Below are 19937 nucleotides of genomic sequence, written 5' to 3' on the forward strand. Positions count from 1 at the left end.
CCAACCAGAAGCCAGAGCAAGGAAGCCTGTTGATGCAGTTCTGACAGACCAGCCTCCTGGGGCAGAGAGCAGAGTGGAGATGATGAAGACTGGGCCTTGAAGGGCCTCTGGAAACTATACCTGAAAAAAATGGAATGTGGTTTCAACTACAACCTTCTGAGAGAACCAGTCAATACAATGGATGATTTTTCTGAAAGGTAAGGAGCCTGGGAGAGAGAACCAATTAACATGACAAGACAGGACCTTGGCCACATTTCAATGTATCAACTTACAAAGAACTCCAGATTATAGCAGTTTCTGGTATTCTAAACTGCCAAGAGTGGGCAGGGATACTGATACGAAGAGAGTATTCAAACCAGAGCTCTCATCAGGGCCGGCTTTGATGTTAGAGCCTTGCTCCTGCTCATCTCCATAACCCCTCATAAAACATGTTTCTTCCAGAGAAATGTGTTAATCAGGTTTTCTTATCCGCACTAACCAGCTGATGTTAAACTAGCTTCTTGGTTTCCCCCATTAGAATGGATCTTAAGGAGCCTTAAGAATTTGCAGGATGGGGTTGGGCTTGGAGACCATGCCTCACATCCAACCTGGGTGCTCCAAATGTCCACGCAGGCCTTGCCTGAGTTTTGTTCTGGCTTCCAGAGAAGATTGCTATGCTTGTTCTTAACAACCCAGAATTCCCTTTGCATTTTAGATTTAGGCTTTAAAAAAAAAAAAAAAAAAGTAGCATATTATCATGGAAATCATTCAGATACTTTATTATAGCACAAAAGGCAAGACTTTTAATATCCAAGTGAAACAATGAGAATTGAAAAATATGCCTTAGAACAGAGCAAATAACCAAGTGGCAGCTAAAAACTCTTAAGATTGCTGTCTCCTATCAGTTTTAATCTATGAACCAACTGTTTCCAAGGATGGAGGACTCAAAATTATCATAATAGTTCTGATTCAGAACAAAACCATCCATTACGATCACTTTCCTGAATAAGCAGGGCTTTCATTCTCACTTAACTGTAAAAATGATGGAGTAGTGACCTCCACGAGGAATGCAAAATGCTTTTTAATTAAAAGATACATTTGAGGGAGAAGATTTTATTTATAGACTATTGCAATCATAGAATCAAATTAATGAATCACATTAGATCGGTGTCCAATAAATCATATTTTCCTATTTTAAGAATTCTCCCAAGCTTCCTCACCATACAGACTTGTACATATTGAAGTGCTTAGAGTTGAGATTTTTTTCCTGACAAAAGGAGATGAAAGATCACTGTTACACAAAAGAAATAGCTATAATAATGTAATTATAATTGCTACCAATTATACACGGACTTTTTAGCAAGGCTGGGTGGCTCAGTGGCTGCATCATCTGAGAGAGTCACTGGACACCAAATGATTTTGGGTTCAATCCCTGGTCGGGGTGCATCCGAGAGGCAGCTGATCGATGTTCCTCTCTCACATTGATGTTTCTCCCTCTCTCTCTCCCTTCCTCGCTCTCTGAAAATCAATAAAAACATCCTTGTGTGAGGTTTAAAATTTTTTTAAAAAACAGGGACTTTGCAACGAAAGCTGTTAGGAAGATAGGGTAGTTATCTGGGAAAAAATTAAGTTGGCACCATATGGCACCATGTACTCAGAATAAGCTCTAAATGAAGCAAAGATTTAAACACTTAAAAAAAATAAAACTATGTGGAACTGTACACATCAAAGTAGTGATATATACCATACCTCTGGGAAACAGTTGGAGGAAAACTTAGCTTATCTGCAATTTTCTGATTTTTTTAAAGAGCTAATAAATATGGAAGGAATGCTAGAGTTAGAACATTGCCATTTTTAACCATCACTAAATGGTTAGTTAGTAATGACTGACTAAAGGCAAAATGATCAGTGAGTGCTAAAGCCATTGGATGGAAGTCTGAGGAATGTGTTAATTTTATGTATCAACTTGGCTGGGCCAAATATTTGGTGAAACACCTGTCAAATTGTCATGGTGAAGGTATTTTTTTTAGATGAGATTAATATTTAAATCAGTAGGCTTTGAGTAAAGTAGATTACACTCTATAATGTGGGTTGGCCTCATCCAACCAGTTGAAGGTCTTAGAGAAAAAGATTGAGGTCCCCCAAGGAGGCAAAAATTCTGCCTCCAGCCGTGGCTGGGTGGCTCAGTTGGTTGGAGTGTTGTCCCATGCACTGAAAGGTTATAGGTTCAATTCCCAGTCAGGGCACATGCCTAGGTTGCAAGTTTGATCCCCAGTTGGGGTGCGTACAGGAGACAACCCATCCATGTTTCTCTCTCCCTCTCCCCCTCCCCTCTCTCTAAAAAAAAATCAGTGAACATATTTTCAGGTAAGGATTAAAAAAAATTCAGCCTCCAGCCTGCCCCACAGACTTTGGAGTTGACGGACTCTACATTGTGTGAGCCAATCTCTTAAAGTAAATCAGTCAATCACAACATTTCTCTATCTGTAGAGCTGTATCTATATATCTACATATATACTTGTTTGTGTGTTTGTTTCTCCAGAGAACCCTACTTACAATGGGTAACCGGCAATTACATATGTCAAAGTATATCCCACAATTCATTTATTAATTGCAAAGAGCAAAAAGGGAACTTTGCAGTGGAGACCTAGAAGGTATCACCTTCACTGAGTGATCACCAATAATGGGAGGAACCAGCATCACGGGCCCCCTGATGCAATGCACTAAGAATGATCCAATATCATCAATGTAGAAATCCTGCCCAAAATGAACAACCCAATTCTAATCAAGGGGAAAGCGAACTGTAATCATGAGAAAACAGTCAAAGGGAAAATGGAAGAACAATGTACAAAACGAATGGCCTGTGCTCTCCAAAACGACATGGCAGCTAAATGCAAAGTGCAGGCCTGGATTAGGTCCTGGATCAGAAAAAAAAAAATTGCAATAAAGGATATTACTGGATATTTGATTAGATAATAAAATGGCATTATTATGAAATCCCCTGACTTTGATTCATTGTACTTAGCTAGGTAAGAGAATATCTTCGTTCTTATGAGAGAAAGGAGAGAGAGAGGAGAGGGTGAGAGCAAGAAAACAAATGTGTAAAACTGGCTAGACTCATGCAGGGTATATGGAGTTCATTGTGCTATTCTTGTAAGTTTTCTGGTGTGAGAGTTTTTTCAGAATAAAAAATTTAAATTAGAAAAACATAAGCATTGTAAAGTTTAAAGTCAAATATTCACAAACCTGCTTTGAAAAGGTAGACATAGGATTTCCAATTTGTTTATGGCAAATTTTCTTGAGCATCTGCTCCACTGTTCTAGGCATATAATCAAGGTGAAGTAAGAGATTGTTGTAGTGAGCGGCCCGCCTGCCCTCCCCCAGCTGCCTGATGCAAGTCCTGCCAGTGTCCCCACTCCCTACGTACTGATATAATCAGTATCAGTTCAAGGCCGGGCATTAGGTGGCTTGGTACAAGAGCTATTTTTTTAAAAAAATATATTGATTTCAGAGAGAGGAAAGGAGAGGGAGAGAGAGACAGAAACATCAATGATGAGAGAGTCATTGATCAAGCCCTCAACAGGACATGTGCCCTGACCAGGAATTGAACCCCGATCGCCTGAATCCTAGGTCGATGCTCAACCGCTGAGCCACACCTGGCCGGGCAAGAGCTATTTTTTTAAATGCCTGTACTAATGATACGTTTTTCTCCCTTTACCTCTTTATCCCAAAGATTTCTTGAATTCTGACTCATTCTGTCTTAAAGCTCTGGACAAGCACATTTCTATACTTAACAGTAGGGCAGCTGTGCCGTTGTTACAGGGTTTCAGCATGTGCCACGCCAGGAGCAGAACCGGCTCATCCTGGGGCTCTGCTCAGGAGGGGACATGCGCGGGAGAGACACAGGGTTGGGTTCTGGGAGATGGAAAGCTCTTGTCAGAGAACCGGACAGTGGACAATGAGGCTGTAGCCACAAGCTCAGGGTTTCAAGGGCAGTCTTTGGGGCCCTTCAAGTCTTAGGGGACAAGGTAAGACCCCAGTCCTGGAGGAACCAAGGCCTCTGGACAAAAGAACTTAGAACAGGAGTGGAGACAAGGTGAGGTGCCAAAATGCTCGTCCCAAAGAGGGCATCGGTCTCAAACGAGAAAGGCAGATGTCCCTTCCTTGAGAAGGAAGAGGGGCTCCGTGTAGGATGAGCTGCAAGGCTAACGTTATCATAAGCTCTTGAGCTCACAGTTTCTTCAGCTATTTTGGTTGCCCTTTGACCCTTGCCTTCATTATCCTTCACTCACCCCCACCCCCCCTCAGTTTCCCCATAGACCAGTCCTTTAGAACTGTGTAGACTCGGCTTAAGTAGGGGTGTTCTCTGGGACTACGGATGCATTGACTGTTTCTTTTGTCTGAGTGCAAATAGCTGAGTGTTAAAAATCAATATCCAACTACTGATCTTTTTACCAACTCCATAGTTTTGCCAGTGGTTGCCAGGGACTAGCGGGGAGGGAAGAATGAGTAGAAAGGGCACAGAGGAATTTTTAGGGCAGTAAAGATACTCCGAAACTACATGTGTCATTGTTCATTTCTTCAAACCCACAGAATGCACACCCCCGAGAGCGAACCCTAATGTAAACTATGGACTTGGGTGATAAGGACATGTTAATGCAGTTAACAAATGCACTGTGGTGGGGAATGTTGATAGTCAGGGAGGTTGTAAATATGTTGGGGGGGGGGTATATGGGAAGTCTTTGTGCTTTTTCTGTGGACATAAAATTACTCTAAAAAAATAAAGCTTATTAATTTTTAAAAATCAATGTCCAGTTGACGTTGAAGCCAAATATCAAAGATTGAACTCATCAAAGGCTATAAACTTGTGGGCTTACAAAAATAAACCTGGACTATTATCAAGGATTATTTCATTATTACTGCAATGTTACCATTAAATAGTCAAATTTCAAATTTGACTTTTCAGTGTAGAGACAGCAATTTCTCTTGTCCAGTTCCTGACGGTGCAGCAGGCCGCCTCCTTCGCCAGGAAGAACCAGCCACTTTCCATGGAGGAAAAGCCCAACCAGCCCCAGCCCCAGCACTGAGGCCCAGCAGGAGCTGCTGCTGCACCACCACCAGTGTGATTTCTACAACCACAATCACCATCACCACCACCACCACAGGCAGCCTCACCAGTTTCCGCAGCATGGAGCCAAGGGCAGCCCAAGGCCCAGCCAAAGCCACTGAAATATGAGCAGAAACACACCCTCCAGCAGCGCCAGGACACACCGAAGAGGAAAACAGGCTGTGGTGAGCTGAATGGTAATGCTGGAGAAAGAAATATCCTTAAAGAGCCTGGGTTCTGATGAAGCTACCAACACTACCAGAGTCCTCAACAGCAGCCAACAAGATGTAGACACTGGCCTGAGGCAGACTGTAAAAGCCAGCACCTTTGGGAAAGTGGGAATTAAAACCAGGAATTTCATTCAGAAAAACAGTATGGACAAAAAGCATGGGAAGTCTTAGGAAAATAAATCTGGAGAGAACCAATGTGTAGGTAAGAGTAATAGTGTAGCAATTCCCAATGGTATTATAACAAATAATTCTGGCTCGATTTCTAATGGTTATATGGGCAAAGGAGCAGATGATGATGGTAGTGGATCTGAGAGCGGATGTACCACTCCTAACAAAAGGAACGCGAGGCGTGATAGTGCTAAGGGCTGTGAAAACCTTAATTCGGTGCAGGATAAAATAATGCAACAAGAGACCAGTGTCCTGACATTAAAACGGAGACTTGAAACTTGCAAACCTGACTACACTGAACAAAAGGGAAGTCGAGCAGGTGGTTCGAAGCCCACCGGGGCCTGGAGGAACAAGTCGAGGAAACCCTGCTGCGGAAAAGCTTGGACGTTAAACCTGGCCTGAGCAGCAGCTTGGTGGTTGCCCAAAGCAAAGCATGCGTCTGCTGCTGTCTCCCGAGAAGATTCGTGGACCCTATTCAAACCACGCCGAGCTCTCCCAGTGGATAATAGAAGTGCTAGAAAAAAGTTAGGCAAGTAAAGCTAAGGAAAACCTCAACAAAACTGACAGAGCTCTTCTGTGCACCATCTTGATCCCCTTAGTCATCTACCGGGGAAACTCAGGCCCCGTCTGCAAGTCGGTTACCCAGGTCCCTGTGTCAGCGATGAGATCTGTTTCTTATGGGCCTGTTTTAGCAGGGACAGGTGCAAGGGTGTATTCTCCAGAGGGTCAGCTCTGCCAACGACCGCTGCTGATACGCCGACTCCCATCTCTTCTGGGACTGATTCAGTTCTCCAGGACAGGAGGCTGACTTCCGCAGCTGTTGAACAAACTAAGTCTAGCACCCTTCAAATATGCACACGTAGGTTTACCCTCTTAGACAGAAAAGCAAAACCCGGGGCTCCCAGATCAGTGGGGTTTATCATTTACAAATGAGCCCAGTGCTGGCCCTAGACTGTTACTGGGAAGTCATCAGATCATACAGTGATGGAGGTGACATTTCAAGGGGAATATCCTGCCACTTTGGTTTCACAGGGTGCTGAAGCGATACCCCCAGGGACTGAGCATCCTGTGTTTCCCAAGGCTTAGGAGCTGGAGAAATGGACTAGTGCTCAAGTTCCGGGTGGCATTCTAAAATCTGGGGCTACGCAGAGCCTTATCCTCGGAGCCAGTCTATAGGTCACCTTCAAAGAGCAGACACCCATAGTCATGGTGCTTTAGTGTTTCTCTCAAAGGACTACAAGATAGGAAATCAAGGTCCTCTGGCCCTACGAACACTTTGTCATGTTCTGCCAAAGAACAGAGATACCAAAGGGGCCTGAACAGGAATGATAGCTGCAGTTCTTTTGCCCTGAGGGCTGCTATTGTATATCACACTGAAGAAATGGAATCTCTTTGGAATTGGCAGAAGCAAGATTCCCTAAAAGATAATCACTTATAATGAAGCCACAGATAGTCCAGATCAGGGAAGGACCAGGCTGCCATTTGTAACCTTCTGGAAGCATGAGAGTCGCTGTTCACAGGGGACATGGGCTTCTATGCTCTTGGATCTTCAACTTGGCTTAGGAACTCTAAGTAGAATCACAGGATTATGTGTGTATATATAGTTTTAGAGAGAGAGAGCCTTATATACAGGGTGGGACAAAAGCAGGTATACAATTGTATGTGAAACAGAATTTATTCTTATATTATTATTTATTAATTATGGTATCATTTTCTATACAAACAACTGTATACCTACTTTTGCCCCACCACATATTATATATGTATAATATATATGTGTCTGTATATACATGTATATGGTTATTTTTTTTAAAGGCACCTGGAAGTAAGTAGACTTCTTAAGAAATCAAATTTATTTCAAGAGACTACTCATGGTTATTTAATCTCCAATACTGAACAGTTGTTGTTTTTGTTTGTTAGTTTTTGTTTTTAAGTGTGACAGCAAGTGATTAATGAATACGAACTTGTTAACAAGCACGTTTCTAAAGTTCCTGCTGTCATCAAGTTGGGCAACAAATGACCCACTGGAAAGGCAAGTCCACTAAAGAGATTGAGATCTCCACATCTTGTTCTATGACTAAAGTGATGCACTGATCACAGGGAACCCAGAATGACTGAATATCACACCACCACCCGCCACTCCTCCCTTGATCCTTTGGTTACACTTTGAGCCCTGAGAGAATGCTGGATATATGCCTCGAAGTTTGCAGGGGTGTATTTTTTTAGCAAACATGATATGCATGTCTTGCCAGGAGTTAAGCAGTCTCTGTGGGGTGTTGGGAAAATATTTTCTTTCTTTCCTTTTATTTTTTGTGGGGTTGAGAGAGGGGAGGGCATTGACTTCTGGAATGGTTGGTGGTACATAGTTCACTTGGCTTCGGTTAAATATATATATAAAAAATAACTTATTGTATCAGTCCATGTTCAGAAAGTTGGGGTGGCCAATCCAGATAGTTTTATTTCACTTGTAAACTGTATCACTTTTACTGATATTGTAATTTTCAAATGTATAACATGTTTACAGGCATGCCCTGCATTTAGTCTGCCTTGCTCCTATTCTGATTTTTTCTGAGTTTTCTTCCTGTTCGCCAAAAGCCAGGATGCTTCAGGCCCACGGACGATCGAAAGCAGAGGCATCCTTGAGCTTTTTAAAGCATTGAGCAAACTGGAAAATGCAACAGAAGACATACAGAAGTGAAAGAAGTCTGTGTTTTTGGGTCGTTGTTTTTTTTAAATAAATTTTTTTAAAACTTAAAAAATAATTTCTCTTGTTGTCAGTAAACCACATTTTTACAATGTTAGTGTTAATGTCAGAATGCCCAAACCTCTAGAGAACTTTCATAAAAATTTATTTGAGCCGAACAGAGTATATACCTGGAAGCAAGATCTGAACAGACTAAGAAAAAATGATTCCAAAAATGACCGTTTGCAGTCTCTTTTATACATTTGGAATTAAGGAGGGAACATAAGGAAGATTCCATGAAGGTGGGAGAAAGCCAGTTAGGACTGAATTACAGGATAGTTAAATTATGTGCTCTCTTGAGGGTGGTTACTTTGAAAAAGAGGCATTTAAAGGTGTGTTAACCTAAAGGGATAGAAACAATGGACTGGCCTTGCTTAAAACAAAGAGTAAGCCTTTCACTAAAATTTTATGCCTCCGCCGTGACTACCCACCATGAATTTCTACGGTCAGCCACTCTGTGGTGACGTTGGCCTCTGGGTTTGTAAGGCCCACTGCATGGGCCCCCCAAGCTTGTGTTTCAGTATGTGGCCTCTTTTTGTCCACACAGCCTTATTCTCTACCTGGTGTTCTTCAAGAAAGGTTTCCTGGTCTTTCTACTGAACATTTCTTGGGAAAGAGAGGTACAACAGGATTCAGACCGCATGCCAGGCGATTCCTGGGGCCCTGAACACTGCTAGACTCACCTCTTTGGGGAAAAGTGGCTCCAGCCCTACAGCTTGACCTATTTGTTCTCTCATATCTGTTCCTCGTGCAAAGGCAGGACTGTCCACACCGTCAGAGAAATGCCTGACACAAGGTTGACCATCTATCCATTTTTGTTGAGTGAACGAGTGAACGAAGGAATGGATACCCAGTAGATTGTAGCAGTGTTGACGTTTTACTTAAGATAAGACCCGCAGTTATCTGCCTGAGGACATCGGGTCAGGACCTGTCTGGAGGCAGAGGGTTTGACTTTATGGTTTATTCGAGATCTCTTTCAACCTCTGATGGCTCTGCTAGGAACCCCCGCAGGTGCCTGGGGCCCTAGGGAGTGTTTCAGAAGGAGCAGGAGGTCCACCCCACCAGGAAGCAAAGGAGAGGCCTAGGTTGGAAAAGACTCCTCGCAGGGACAGGGAGAATACGTGTGTGTGCGCAGGACTGTGACACTCTGGCGGGTCCCCTTCTTCCCCTGCAGCCCCCGCGTCCGCCTTCGAGCAGGGCTTCTTCAGTTGCTCAGTGAATGGCTCGGACTCACCTCCCCCGCCCCCATCCTTGTTTTGGCTCTTATTTCCATTATAGGAACCTTATCTTGTGAGTCAGAATGAGAGAGAAAAATGTGAGCATTGAAAAGGTGGGGGCGGGTGGGGGTTCAGGCTGAGTGGGGAGAAGCCCCCGTTGCCCCAGAGGGCTTCTCTAGCAGGAACGCGGAGCCCTCCTCCCTCGCTGCGGGCTGCAGGGGCACAGGGGAGACAGCCTCACGGGAAAGGGACACGGCTCCTGCAGCCCTGTGCCCACGGCGGGCTTGATGGTGGCAGGCTCCCGCGGAGTCCCTCTAAACCAGCCCCAGTCCCTGAGTCCTGAATCAGGTGTGGCTGTTCTAAAGGCAGCTATACATTTATAAATAAGAGGCTTAATTCTCCCAGGTGAGAGGAAGGGGGAAAGGGCTTTCCCCGCCTCTCCCTTGGCTTTCAGAATGTTTTTCTTTGCCCTTTTCAAGTGTACTTAATCATGTTCATGGCCACGTATGTCACCTGCCAGTCTTACAACTCAGTATTGTTTCATCAAGGACCTGGGAGCCACCTCTTTTCAATGTAATCGTCAAGGAAGGTGATACCCTATCTCAGTTTCCTGGGAGCTGATGGCCTAAATCGTCACCTGGCTCCACCCTGTGGAACCGACCTCATGTAATCGATTTATCCTCGGAGCAGTGTAGGGGCGAGATTGCTTTGTCTTTGCAATCCCTTTGGCAGGCTGCCTGTGGTGCTCATCTCACTCTGGTTTAATGCTTGTTTGGTAATCTCACTTTGTGGAGAGATTTCCTGGGTTAGGTGTGGATTTTGCTTTTCCTTATATTCCCATACTCTGTACAGCACCAGGGACATGAATTTCGTGTCAAGGACAAGCGGGAGACATGAAAACCTCTTTATTGACCCAACGGAGGCAGTCAAGACCCAGCCCTCTGCGGCTTCTCTCCCAGATTCCTAGCCACTGATTAATCTGTGCGCTTTGAATCTATGGGGTTCCATCTATGGGAACAGAATTTTGCAAGTGACGCGAGAGGGCTGTTGATGGTCCACATGCTTTCATTCCATCTCCAGTCCCCTCTCCAACCTGGGAGGTCAGGAGAATGGTGTGATTCCTATGAATTGCGGGGCCCCAAGGGGGCATCAAATCCTCCTCTTTTGCTGTCGACCCCTGGCTGTGGCTAACCTCTCACTCAGCAAGCCGACAAAATTAAAGAGGCCCTCCCACTGAACAGGACAGGAATTACTGGCCCCAGGATACTTCTGTCCCTTATCTCCAGGGCTCCTTCCCTGAATCACACCCCAGAACTTGAGTGAGTGGGAGCTGCCTTAGCTTTACCCGGCATCTTCTCTACAGATGCAGAATCACCCAGGAAGGCTCTGCAGGCACACTCACACCTTCGTCTCTTTGCTTTTTGCAAATGTCCACCAAGACCTCATGCTTTGAGATGGAGTTTAGGAAGGAAAAAGTGAAGACTAACGAAAGGTAGATATGGAAAAAGTTATTTTAGAGCTGGGTATGTAAGTGGAGGGCACCAGGGGGAGAGGTGTTTTAGGGCGTTTATGGGCCATGCGCTATGAGATGCATTAGATGATTAGATGGGAGAGCCAGGGTCTTCAGTAGGACCTTTGGGTTTGGGAATACGGGGCCTCTCCACCCCAATATACTCTTCACCTTGATACTGGTGGTCCCCAGTTGTTACCCTTTTTGGGGGGATACCTGGGGCAATAAAATGAAGAGAAGAGACTAAATATACAAATGGGCAATGGCCAGACCATATATAACAATAGCAGCTGCAGCAATCAGCTCAGGAGGCCAGCCCACTATCTGTAAGTCAGACTTGTAGGAAGTCAGACCATTATCTCTAGCAACCCGCCCAGGAAGCTATACAGCAATCTCTCTAACAACTAGCCAAAGGTGGCTAGGACTTGATTAATAACAGGCAGCTTCCCTAATTTTTGTCCCCACTTTCAACTTAGGAACAATCAGGGAAAGCTGAATATATTCCCTTAGCCAATCATACAGGACACCCCACTCTAGTTAGCTGCCCCAGCCTCCCCAGGCCAACAGCTCCAATCAGGGTACACTGGGAGCCTTCCCTCTTTCCACTGTGAAGCTCTACCCCTCCTCTACCTGCCTTTGAGCCTCTGCCAAGTGCAAGTGATGGTGACTGCGTCCCTGCCACAATGAGCTCTGAATAAGTAGACTCTACTTTTCTCATTGGGTTGGTCTTTGTTTATTTCCACAAAGATAAGAACAATTTCTCTTGTCTCAGAAGAAAGAAGGCTCCTTCCAGGGTCAAAAATGGGTGAGATGCATGATGGGGCGATGCCCTCCCTCTTGCGAAAGTAAGATCATGGGGACGTACCCAGGAGGCCAGGATGCTTTTCAGAACTGGGCATGATGCTCAAGGTCGCTGTAGGCAGAAGCTTGTGACAGATGTCATACCATTTTCCAGCTTGCAGCATAAAGGCCCTCTTCCTTCCAGGATCCTCGTGTTGCTCTACCTACAGTCCTGTCGCCTCAATCCAGCCTGACCTCCCCAAGGGGGAGATGGTGAGGCAGGGGTCTGAGGTGGTTTTCACATGTTATGAAAGCACCTTCCCCACGTGGACACCCCAGTTACTGAAGCATCAGATCTCTAGGCATCATTTTGGAGTTTCATGGGCAATGACCTGCTTTGGAAAGCCAGCAGAAGGCCCCACTGGAAGTCCCCCCGGCAGAGCTGTAGGCAGTGTGGCAAGTGGAGGCGGAAGGAGAATACTAGGAAAGAATTAGCAGGACTATGCTCGGGGAATTAGCAGGACCTTGGGGTAGTTTGATGGCTGGTGATCATGATGGTCAGATACAAAGCCCAGGCAGCCTCTTCTTTCCCATCCCAACCACCACTTTTAGACAAAGACTGAGTCAGGTTCCCAATAGAAATAGTAAGCCCGACCTCCCAGGATAGTTTCATGTCTTTTCTCCAGCTCTTCCTTCATGAAATGAAATAACTTTCCATAAAAATATTCAGAGATGTCCCTTGCCTTTATTGTTTATGTAAACCCTTAAGGGAAGGACTCCGATTTTACTAAAACCAGTTCTCCCCTATTTTTGAGAGAATGTCAGCTCGGCCATGTGGGATGATCTGAGGATTATAAAGAAACATACATGACCAGGCCCCTGAATGTCAGTACCGATCAGAGATGAGATTGGACACTATGCGTCCTTACTAATGCCAGCATTGTTCTTTTGTTCGTTTTTGTTACTGTCCACAAAAAAACCCTGTAGGCCTCATAGAATTAAGGCACGAGGATGAAAAGAGAGGAATTGACAAAGCAAATGCGAACAGGCATCTGTGTGGCTGAGAGTACTGGGTCACAGGGATGTTTAGATTTGATCTTGTCATCAAAACGGCCAAAATGGATGCAGAGCTGTCCCAGTTGGATGGCGACAGCGGTGAAGTTTGCTCTCAAAATTACACCCGTGTGAATATTCAACCTGGTGAATGCATTAAATTTCACTTTATGGACCTTTTTTGAGTTTAAAAAAAATGCTTTCAAAAAGCCCTCAAAGGAGAGGAGCTGAGCATTGTCAACCTCGGCTCTCTCCCATTACGCTCCGATCCCTTTTAGTATAATTACCATGCTGAAGGCCGTTATCAGCAGCGGGAGACTTTCTCAGCCTCTCTCATTTTTAACTGTCAGTCATTGCACTGGAAGTTTTTTCACTTCCTGTTCCATTTTTGTGCTTACTCATCTTAATACTTCCTATCTATCACTGACGCTTATTTTAGTGACTATACTTCTCAATTGAATTAAAACTCCATTACGGAGAAAACATGTGAAAGATGAAAAACCTGCTTGCTGACGAAGAATGCTAAGCATTTGGACTCTGGCGTTCTTTTCATTCGAGGCGCTCGGCGAGGGGAGCGGCCTCCCCTGACCTGGATTCCAGGGCATTCGGGAGCACGCGAGCTGCCCTAATGCTATTAAGATGCTCCAGTAAAAACAAGGTACCAATAGATGGGCAGTTCGTTCAAAATGTTTTGTTGTTGTTGGTTTTGTTGATGAGGCAGTGCACATCTTTCTTCTTCATAAAAATAATTATAACTCCCAGGCCTCGTCATGTTCTTTTCTCATCTAAAACAGTGTGTCCTCATTTGGTCTGGAAATGTCAAAGAGAGCCTGAATGATTAATGGAGAAGCTTAGGAGAGGCTTTTGGGGCTCTGCCAGTGTTTCACTGTGTACTACAGGAAAATAGCTAACCATTCCTGACCTCAGCTTCGTCATCTCGCTTGCTCTAATCATCTTGCAGAATACAGTGCAATTTCAGAATGAATGAGGGTGACGCTCCTGGGGCTGGGACAGAACCAGCAGATGCAAAGCAGTGGTCAACTCTAGACGAGCCCAGGAAAGACCTGAGTGCTAATTGTCTACAGTGTGCAAAAGCCATCAACATCAGACATTTTCTACCAAAATGGTTTCTCAAGGTCAATTTCTTGCCTCATCAAGCGTCACACAAAAAATTATTTTTAGCTTTCCCATGGCAACAAGCATGCATCCATCACAAGGATATTTCACATGGCTGGGACCCTGAGCCCCTCTGCCTCAGGCCAAATCAGAGCACATCTGCCTGACTCTCTCTTCCTCATATTTGTTTCCCTGTGAACACAGGACACCTCCCTTTCTGCCACCTTTGCAGCCAAAGTGTAAGCACACAGGATATCAAGTCCTTCTGCCCGAGAGCCAGTCATAGTGGTGGCACCCCCGCTCATCAGCGTCACCATCCCAAATTATGCTTTCCCTGGACTTTGTCTGCTGTTATCTTTAAGACTTTCTCAATGTTCAAGCCTTGCACTTCTCTCTGGACTTTGATATTCACTACTAGCTTGTAAGACTTTCTTAACTCCAGATCATCCCTGTCCAGCCTTGGGTGTCACCCAGCTGTAAGCTAGAGTTCCTAGACTCCTGGTCCTGGGTCTGCCCAACATCACTTACCCCCAACACCTCCCCATAGACCTCTATCCTCAATGTCACCAAAGGGAGGAGGAGTTCCTGGGTCAGGCCAGGCGTGGTGTGAGGTTGCCTCAAAGTCATCATGAAATACCCAAGAGGGAGCCTCCCAAAAACCAGGTGATTATGACAGCTGCTCTCTCTAGTCCAGTGGTGCTCAAAGTTCCTGACCAGCAGTTTCAGCGTCATCTGAGAACTAGTTCAAAATGCACAACTGTACTCGATCAGAAACTCTGGGCATGGGGCCCAGAAAAGGGCGCTTTAACAAGGCTGCAGGTAACTCTGATGCACAGGTGAAGTGGGCAGAGGATTTCAAGGGAGGCTTTACTGATATACTGTGCACTTCATACACCTACTGTCACCAGGAGAATGCACAGGCCTCGGCTGGCCCACTGGGCTAGCAGGCCTGGCCCATAACCCAGCTATTTCTGAACTAGATCAGCAAGTCGTCCAGATACCCAAGGACAACAGTCAGAGATTTCCTGAAACAGGACCCTCACGAAGACAAAGGAGCTACAGCGCAAGCTGCATTATGTCCCCAACACTTCCAACCCTAGCTGGAAGGCCATCATGCTCCTCTGCTCCGGGAAGCAGACCACGTGGTGCTGGCCTCAAAGGACCACCCGATGTGGACCGTGGCTGAGCAGAGTCAACCTGAGAAATCACGGGGAAGGCCCTGATTTTGAATCTTACTCATCTAGTACTCACTGAGGAGGAACACATTGCCTTGCCTTAAAAAAAAAAAAAATAAGAGAAGTGCTCCAAGACACCTTGCAAGATGTAGGTTAGAATAAATTCCAATCTCAAGTTAATAATTATTTTTCATTTAGTGACTTATGTACCAGGCATTGTGCTAGGAGTTTCTTGGTTGCTCCTCAGAACAACCATATGTGAAAAATATGTCGAAGGAGAGATGTCAGGCAGTGGAAAGAACAGCGTCTGGAGTAGGAGCACTTGGGTTGGGGCCTCAGTTCTGCCACTAACCACAAACTAACTGTGAAAGAAGGGTAAACAGTACTGGATTCCTGGGAGGGGGGTTCTGATGGATAAATGAGAAAATGTTTATAGGTACTCAAAAAAGTAAGTTTTGGTTATGACTGGTTACTCCCATTTTATACGTAAGGAACAAAGAGCTTGGAGAGGTGAATCAGAGGTTCCCAATGCTGGTAGCACATTCAAATCACCTGCAGGGCTTTTTAAAAACCCAGTAATCCCCTAGTGCAGCAAGTTGGATTGAAACCAGTGGGTTAAATGAGTTGCCCACATTGCACAGCCAGCAGGTGGCGAGACTGGGACTTGAGCCCAGGTCTACTGATACTGAAACCCAAGCCCTGCAGAAGAGCCAACTCATGGAGCTCGCAGTGCAGGTAACACCTCTGAGGACACGGCAGGTGTAGCGCAAGGATGCTGGCCTCTACCAGGCTTCCCTGTGACAATACTTGTCATGGTAAGGATATTTTCCCAGCAGATCCTGTTCAGAGTCTGTCTCAGGTGGTGCTGATCTCAGCGAGAGAGACCCTTGGGGAATAGATCGGACAAAGTGTGAAGTCACAGAGGATCAAAAGGTTTCCTTCTGAATAAAGGGATTACTCTGCCACTTAAAAAATAACAGCAACAACAAAACAAAAAACAAACAACAAAAAATACCTGCCTCCTGACCTTATAATGAGCTGTGTGAGTCACATTGCACTTTCATACTTATTTCCCGGCTCTGCTGCTTTCTAGCTAAGTGTCTTTGAGCAAGTTACTTAACCTCTCTGTTATTCACTTTCCTCCTCTGAAAAATTGGGATGATAATAATATCTATCTCAACATGTTTCCGTGATGATTGGATGAGATCACGAATGTAAAGCACCGAGAACAGGAACTGGCATATAGAAAGTGTGCCAGGATGTCAGCAGCTATTAAACTCAGACTTTACAAAAACCTGAGGCTCAATGTCTTACCCCAAGGTAATAGCTGGTGACTCAGAGATAGCGTCAAGCCCAAGTTTTCTAAGTCTGGGTCTAAAGGTCCTCTATTTTTTTTTTAATATGTCTTTATTGATTTCAGAGAGAGAAAGGGAGAGGAAGAGAGAGAGAGAGAAACATCAATGATGAGAGAGTGATCGATTGGCTGCCTCCTGCAAGTCCCCCACTGGGAGTTGAGCCCACAACGCAGGTATGTGCCCTGACCAGGAATCTGACCGGGAATCGAACCACAATCTCCTGGATCATAGGTCAATGCTCAACTGCTGAGCCACGCCCAGCCGAGCTAAAGGTCCTCTCTTTCTGTACCTGCATTGCATAGGCCCTGTCCTTGTCATCTCTCACCGGGGCTCTTCAGGGCTGCCTACCTGTGTCCCTGTCTGTAGGTCCTTCTCCATCTAATGCCTTCTTCCTCCTTTTTATTTATATTTAAAAGTTTTTATTTATTTTATTTGTTTTTGTCTTCATTTTATTATAAAAGTACTTCACTTTGCATTATAAAGGTAAAATTGCAGTAGTGAACATTGTGGGGTAAGAAGAATCCATCAAGAATCTCACTACATCTGGCCCTGGCTGAGTGGCTCAGTTGGTTGGAGCATTGCCCCATACACCAAAGGGTTGTGGGTTCGATCCCCAGTCAGGCACCAATCAGGAGGCAACCGATCAACGCTTCTCTCACACCAATGTTTCTCTGTCTCTCTAAAACTCAATTTTAAAATATCCTCAGGTGAGAATAAAAATAAAACCCACTGCATCTGACATTAGGCCTTATTGTAGGGTTATGTCCTAAGCACACAGTTTTCCCATCATGGCTCTCATTCTTTAGAGTCCATAAGAACCACCAGAAAAACTTGGTTAAAGTTCAGGTTCCTGGGCTCTAGCCTCAAATGTTCTCATTCAGCAGAACTGGAACTGGAGACCTAGATATTTCTGGGAGAACTGTCTTTGAGAAAGATCCTTGTGGCATCATGTACATTCCTATCGTATTTCTCAGAAACGTTTCACTGCAAGCCCCTTTCCTGGTTGCTGCGTGGGCTTCACAACTATTATTTGACCTCTACAGGGCTTCCAAGGGTTTTAATATTTACTGTGACAATATGGATGGTATTCTCCTAGCTGACCCAGCTCAGAATCTTTCTGTGGTTGTGTTGATCTCAGATAAAGGGTGTAGGAATATAACATTCAAAAAAGGGGATGCACGGTCATATACCTGTGGTGGAATCTTTAAATTGAATCTGTTTAAGCTGCCTAGGCCCGTCTGGATGTGATGAAACCAAGTGGGGATTCAGAGTGGAGAAGCAGACCCAGAGTCTGAGCTGGGCAAAGTCAAAGTCTGGAGCAAAAGGTTGAAGACTGCAGAAATTCCAGAAGCTGGTGGTCGGAGCAGCTGGAAGAAAGCCTAAACCACCAGGAGAGGGACTAGCATGAGCATGTGCCCAGGGCTCAGAATGTAAGGAGGCACTGCCGTCCTTGACCCTGGGAGGGAGAGGGCCTTGCCTGGTCCCCTCTCTCTTAACCACATTAGCCTTGACAACTGCTCGAGGGATTCTCCTAAGCTTCATCCTGGAAAAACCTTTTATGCCTACTGACCTGCTCAGGTTCATCCATATGTCCCACTCCTCTGGATTTAAAAGACCCTTCCTTTCCCTTGCCACTTACCATCTTGGTTAATTAATGAGATTATGTCCTTGGCTGGACTGATGGGAGGGCAAAATCCTTCCATGGGGAAGGGATAGCCAAATAACCCATTGTTTCAGAGGCCTTATTTTCTATCTTCCCTCCCTCAGTGCTGTCAACCACTAAAGACTGGAAAGGGCCTTGACTTCAGGGAGCAGGCTGTGCTGTGCAAATCTGTGCACAAAGACCCACTCATGCTGAAATCCACTTTTAAAATATATATATATCTTTATTGATTTCAGAGAGAGGAAGGAAGAGGGAAAGAGTTGAAACATCAATGATAAGTCATCATTGATCAGCTGCCTCCTGCACACCCCCTACTGGGGATCGAGCTCACAACCCAGGGATGTGCCCTGACCAGGAATCAAACTGCAATCTCCTAGATCCTAGGTCGATGCTCAACCGCTGAGCCATGCCTGGTCAGGCTGAAATCCACTTTTAATACCTCGTTACGGAAAGACTCCCGGGGAAGCAAGATGGTCTCTCATCTTGTTGCCATGGAAGTGACTAAAAGGCTCCTGCTGTTTCCAGGATCATTCGAGTTGCAGGTCCTGCAATTCAGACTCACTGAGGGTGAACCGGCAGGACTCTGCAAAACCAAAGTGCTCATTTATTAACATATAATAAAAAGCAGTCACGTCTTCATTTTAGCTGATCAATGTAAAGCCATGATCTCAGAAAAACACATTGAGGTCAGAGTTGCACATTTAATTTTGAATACAAAATTAAAGTAAAAAGCCAGAGGCTGTAATACTTTGACCAAGCTAATAAGTTGCCATTCTTCACTATCAAGACCTGACATTATTTTATCGCGTCTGTGAATCCTCTTGCTTTCTGATTCCAGGGTCTCTGGCCAGTTACCTTTCCCTTTTCAATGCCACAAGCCAATTCTCAGAACTAAACTCACCAACTCTTGCTCCATTGATATCCTTTGGGTGGAGTCTGTGCCAATTTTCGAGGCCTTTCCTCGTTGTGACTTGCTTGCTTCGTGATCGTTTCTAATAGCTTCTCTTCTTAGGCCAACTTCCCCTTCACCTCGTACTTGGCCTCCTTGCCTACATGCCCTCTGTGTCTTTGAGTTCACATAATCAAGAAAGAGGAGATTGGGAAGTGTCAGGGAAATGCTGTTAAGCTTGAGAAACTGGTTTTGCAGGAAGCTTGCTGGGTGAGAAACAGGCTTTGCAGAAAGGGCGACTGGCATAAAGGAGCCTTGAGTGTGTAGGAGTGTTTCAGGGCAAAGTCCAATTTTCTGCATCCACATGTGGGCAGACTCCAGTGAGGTCAGTCTCCACCCAGACAAGGCTTCCTGGTACCAGATTTCTAGGGGCTGATGATGTCACCGGGTGGAAATGCAGGCCTGGCCGTGACCCTTTACTTACTTTCTGTGCCCTTTGCAAATGACAGCCTGCCACAGGGACTAGGTCAGGAGCTCCCACTCTGTCTTCACTTCTCTTATCTCTAAAGCAGCATTTCTCAACCTCAGCACTAGTGATATTTTGAGGTGGACTATTCTTTGCTGTGAGAAACTGTCCTGTGCATTATAGAAGGCTTAACAGCATCCCTGGCCTCTATCAACTAGATAGCAAGCATCTCTTCTTTACAACAACCAAAAATATCTGGAGACATTGATAAATATCCTGGGTGTGGGTGTAGGGAGCCCAACCACCCCTAGTTGAGAACCACAGATATAAAGGTGACCCTGTGCTTTCAGAACCACAGGGAAAGGGCCAGGGAGGGAAAGCAGCTGACACTAACTGCCTCTAATTTCAGGTAGGTGTGGAGAGAGACTGGAGCAAGGGAAGTGAGCAGGTGTATCCTGAAACAAAGGGCTCAGATGGGCCCCTGCC

The 19937-nt window shown here is 45.2% G+C and overlaps 1 pseudogene across 1 annotated transcript; it reads left to right on the top strand.

Moving 5' to 3' along the window:
* Positions 1-129: 129 nt before the first annotated feature.
* On the top strand, positions 130-8127 carry LOC308552405 (FMR1-interacting protein NUFIP2 pseudogene; annotated as a pseudogene). The gene is made up of 3 exons: positions 130-197; positions 4946-6968; positions 8080-8127. The product of its transcript is annotated as an FMR1-interacting protein NUFIP2 pseudogene (transcript).
* Positions 8128-19937: the final 11810 nt, after the last annotated feature.

Source organism: Miniopterus schreibersii, assembly GCF_964146895.1.
Source record: "Miniopterus schreibersii genome assembly, chromosome: 2".
Lineage (NCBI taxonomy): Eukaryota > Metazoa > Chordata > Mammalia > Chiroptera > Miniopteridae > Miniopterus > Miniopterus schreibersii.